This window comes from Anser brachyrhynchus (genome assembly GCF_964034855.1).
Source record: "Anser brachyrhynchus genome assembly, chromosome: 7".
NCBI lineage: Eukaryota > Metazoa > Chordata > Aves > Anseriformes > Anatidae > Anser > Anser brachyrhynchus.
The window spans coordinates 14,576,081-14,581,627 of NC_137701.1; positions in this window are offsets into that span (position 1 = coordinate 14,576,081).

Here is a 5,547-nt window from a genome sequence, read left to right on the forward strand (position 1 = left end):
TTTAGCCTCTTAACTGCCTCCTTGACAAGCAAATATTATTTCCACTACTTAGAAGATTAAGAAAAAAGGGGAAAAAAGTGACTCCCCCAAGGTGACATAGGAACATTGCTGCAGAGCCAGGAATAGAACTCAGATCTCCTGACTCCCTGTCTGGTGCTTCCTTAAATATATGACCATCTGCTCTCCTCCTGGAAGTATAGATACTATATGCTGACTCCAACAAGCTGGCTGCTAAGCCTGTTAGTTTATCCTCTTTTTATCCCATACTGATATCATCTCAAGCTAAGCTTTTGGCCTGGAGTCAAAGTGATTTCCAGTGTTTGAATGATTCGACCTGCTTGTTATTGTTTTAACCTTGCACCACACATATGCTCAGCTATTTGTGACTTATCTGCATACAGTCTGTTTAGCAACAGCCACAAGCTAGAACTGTTTTGTTTAAAGATTCCATACTGAAGCGTAGCACATGTTTTAAACAATTATCAAACAGCGGTGAGTTTGATCCTGGTAGCTGCCTGCACCCAGATTTCCTCCTGAACTGCATGTAACTTTCAAGGACAAGGAGCTTATTAAGATGAAAAAAAAAAAAAAGAAAAAAATACACTCTTGTATCTCTCCACAAACATCAGTTCACCACATCAAGCTTTCCCAGTTCCACAGCAAACTCCCATACTGACTCCATCTGAACTAAAAAACAAAGTAGAACTAGATGGAGTTCAAGATGATCATTGTTTTAATCATCACCTTAATTCTGGCAAAATAATCTTCCAGTAAATTTCCCTCTTTCATTGCTGCAGAAAGCTCATGGTATATGTCCAAGTCAGAATCATCACTCAGTAGGGTCAGTACAGTAACATGCTGAGTAATGTGCCTTAAATCCTAGTCTTCTGCTCCAGTGAAGAAGTGGGTTGGATAATTCAACTGTTTTTACTAAAATATCCTCTGGTTATCACTGTAGCTTTACTTTGAGGAAGCACACAATGAAATGATATATCTGTTTCCCATTGACTTGTCATAGGAGATAGCTTATTGCATAGTTACTGTCTTTTTCTGTGAGTACTAAAAGTATTCTCTGCCTTTCTGAGCAATATTCCAAATATTCCAATGCATTCTACAATATTAAGTGTATGGTCTTAATTCTGTAGCGCATGCATCTTCAGCAATATGCTGTGTGGTCTGCAATTCAGATCATTGTTCCTCTTCGTATACTACGTCTTCACCTTTCATAACTTTATTAGAGAAAGGTTTTTCTGAAATTCTCTGGACTCTGTTGTGATTTGACAGTGCTAACAGTTCTCAAGCCTCATTACCTCCAGCCACAATCCTAGCGTAGGTGGGAATATACTGGAAGCTGAGTTTTCCTCTCTCTCTCTTTCTCTGATTTTATACTGAAAACACTCCATTAAACGTACATTTGGGATTTAAAAATAATCTTAGAAAAAATTCCAGACAACACACGCTAGATTAGAATGACATTACTAGCAAACCTTAAAATTAGTTCCACTAAGCCAACTGTTAGTGTCCTGCAGATCATTGACCGACATAGGACACTTAAGCTTTAGCTGAGTGGAACTAATTTGACAATTGGTACATGACCTAATGATTTCAAGACATACACATTTACAAATGCTTTCGAAAATTTTTCCACAGTTTTTATAGCACTCATACACATGCATACTCAGGTATTTTGATTCAAAACTGGAAATTTAAGTGTATTGTGTCACTGTATGAAATAACACCTGCCTTTTCTCCACCAGTCCCATGATACAGTTTTTAGACAGCTTTATTGTCTCAGAAGAACATCAAGTACCCATTCGGTAAGCAGCTCCTTATGGAAGCAGGCTGGCAAAATCTGTATTGCTTTAATGAGGCTGGCAGCAGCTTCCTCAGATACCATTTTCCTTAACCAGGAAAAGAGGATGGTATTAGAGAAATGCCTTTCCTTAGCTGGCCTATTTTGCCTTCATCTTTTAGACAGCAAAATGTCACTGCTAAGAAACCTTGAGGTTCTCCTTTAACATAGAGTCTGAATTCAAAGTGGTATTTACAGCTTGTTGCTCAGAGGTAACAAAAACCATTGGTTTGTTTCTAGGAGTGAGGGATGATCCCCGTTACCAGGAGTTGTGTGCAAAATCCTAGAGCCCTTATGTAAACTCCAGTAGGAAATTTGTCTGCATGAGGATTGTGCAGTTGAAAAAAACCACTAGTAGTGTATTTTAGGTGCAGTGGTAAATTATTGAACCTAAATTCCATGCATACAAGCTGGCTGCAAAATATGCCCTTTTAGCTTGATCAAAGGAAAGATTCCTTTTGCTGGCAGTTTTTAATGTGTCTGAATTTGCTGTCATAAGGAGCAGTTAGATTTTCACACTCACCTTCTCCAGTCCTGAAAACTTTCACTCCTAAGAATAGCTCCTGGTGACATGATTAGAGCTTATGATTTCAAAGGTACTGCTTTGGGACAAAAGGATTTTCATAAGTGTTTGATACTGTAATAAGGTTCTGAGTGGGCAAGAATTAGACGAGAATCCTTGACTGTGTAAAGAAACAAAACTTAGTGTAATTTTTTTGTTGTCAAAACAAAGCATGGTTTGTTTTGATGAGATCTTTTTAACGAAGATGTCACATAACATTTTAAGTGTATCTTGCTTGTATTTTTAAATACAATAATTACCTTTGTAAGTAAATGAACCAATATTACTTTATTGCTACTAGCAGAACTGTGAAAGCACATAAGCCTCTATTACTGCTTAATGGTTAAAAAACAAGCTTACTGCACTGCATTCTAGAATAACTAACGTTATTTTAATGAGTTCTATTACAAGCCCTAAAATACTGTATGAACTATTTAAACATGGCATAAATTATTAGGTGCAAATATCCTTGCACACAATTTCTTAGACCCAAACAATATATACTATACTCACTTTAAGTTAAGTAATTAACTTTTGCAGCTATGAAACATTTTCATATTAACCTTTGGCCTCAGTTCTATCAACAGTGATACCCATACTCAGCTTTCATGTTTAATATCAGCACCACCAAACATAACAGTATTGCTTGCATGCTTCAATTTTGTATGTAAGGTTATGCAAGGTGAGTAGTACTGCAGACCTGTCAACCAGCAGAAGGATTTAGTAAAAATGATTATGATGTCCCTGAGGAATCACAGGAATGATTGCTGAAACCCGTAGTACTTGGCAAAAGATCCCGAAGCAGATCTTGTCTGAGTTAGAGAAGTCTCTATTCTGCATAGCTTATACTGAGTAGAATTTCCAGGGTATTTTTGCAAATAAGTCTTAAAAAATTTGTAAGCCAGGTTTGGAGTGTGTTATACGTGGACAAATGTGACATGAAGTAGAAATAACTTGCACTTTGGTGTTTGATTTTGTAAAAAAAAAATGTTGCTGCTAATAGTATCTGAGGAAAGGGACTGGGGAAGGAACTGGATGGTGTAATTTTGACGTGCTTGTGACAATAAGTTTGCAGTAAGGCTGTTGACATGGCTTGCAGTGAAGAGTTCCAGTCACAAATTTGGGGGCTTTTCAGTGAAGGGAGCTGTTACTTCTGTAATTAGCCAAGACCTCCTCCACACTTGTGGCTAACAGCTCTGAAAACATCAACCAGCTCTGCTTGGGGGAGCAAACAAATCCAAGCGTCTTGACCTTGGGACATCCTCATTATACAGATGGGAGCACAGGCACCGGGCTGGGCTGTGATTATTACCTCTGTTGGCAACCAGGACATTCCTTGGTGTCATGGCACACCCACGATGGGTGCAAATGACAGGTCCCTGGGTGTGCCATGAGATCCTCCTAAGTGACTTGCCCGTGATCAAACAGATAAGTGATGGCAAGCAGGGAGCTGAACTCGGATTGCCCATGTCTCCACCTAATGCCTTGGTGCCAGATGTTCTTATTCTCTGTTCAGATAAGGTGGTTTTGATACCTTTATTGTTGTTCCCCTCTTTTTTCCTCCTTCAAATACTGAGCCGTTAGGTTAGGGAAATGAATAGCAAGTAACAGCAGAAACAAAAAATGGGGAAGTTCTCTTTTTATTCTGCATAACCAGAAATTACACCAACCTACATCCACCTCATTAGTACCTTTTAGGGGGAGTGCTGACTCTACTGAGAATGAAATCTTGCGGACATCAGTGAAGCATTCATTGTTTTGTACTGTTCCTTCAGCATAGACTGATACAGAGGAAATCTCCAAACATGTCTCTTTTTTGCCAGCTTAACTTTGCAGTTCTCCACCATTTTCCTTACATTTATACAAAAGTGACCCAGAATGAAGATTCATTTAGCAGAGAGTATGTCCCTTGAGCAGATCACTCATTCACAGAATGGAACATGTTCTAAGACAACAGAGACAAACGCATTAGCAGTCTTTACCCTTTTCTTACCTCACACACCCCAGCATACAAGGGGTTTAGGTTGCCTTTGTACTTTCCAGAGAATTGCCTTTGTCACAGAACTGTCTGTCATTCCACTAAAGCTGATATCTAACTGCTGAGCCAGCACAAAGGGCAAGCAGGAACACAATATTTGTCTTTAATAAATATACTTTAAATATTCTTTTATGACGTGATCAACATGACTTCAGATGTGGGCTCCAGGCTCTCCTCCCTCCCTAGCTGCTGTGTGCAATAAAGGCTGAACATACACACATACAATCTCTTCCACAACCAACTCTATCAGTACAAATCAAGACTTCAGTGGCAATTACCACTATTTACACTAGGCTGCATACAGTCAGAGTCAGATTCACCAGCTGTTCTCTGTTGCAGAAGAAGAAAACTGGGCTTGCATATCAGTTCAAGTTTTCTCCTTTGAAGATGTAGAACCAGAACCTCAGCTGGTGTATATTGCTGTGGTGCACTGACTTCAATTTAAACCAGCTGATGAGCCACTCCCCCTTTCCCCCCACACTTCCCTACCTTTCTAAAGGGTGGTCGAGTGCAGATGACATATGTAGAGGAATCTGTACCATGAAAATCAAACAGGCAAGTACAGAAAATTTAGCAGGAACCCTTTGTGGGTTGAACTGATAAGAATAATCCATGGCATGTATTCAGAAATAACAAAGAGTGTTTAGTATATTGCATCTGTCTGGAGGCATGGATAGAATCCTATACCTATAGCAGTGAAAAATGAAAAGAAATTCTCCTCTTATCAAAATTTGCATCTTGCTACGTTAAAGCAGGAGCATATCTGGGTTTTGATGGGTGCCATGGCAACAATGTTATTGCAGTATAGTATGGGAATATTTTCAAAGAGAGGAAACAGGATGAAATGGAAAGCTCACTGGTTGTCTGTGGACACAAGGACTTGCTGCAGACCCAAAGACAGGTTATCTTTCTTGTTCCTGGGCTGTTATTTGCAGTATTAACCACATTCATGCTTTCACTCCATACTGCCATTATCTAGAAATAGTGAAAGAAAGCAAAAAACTGCTGCTGCTAGGACAGGTCTTGAATATAGCAACCCATTACATTGGCATCACATAAAAGAGAAGAACAATGCAGAACTTCTAAAGCAGCTAT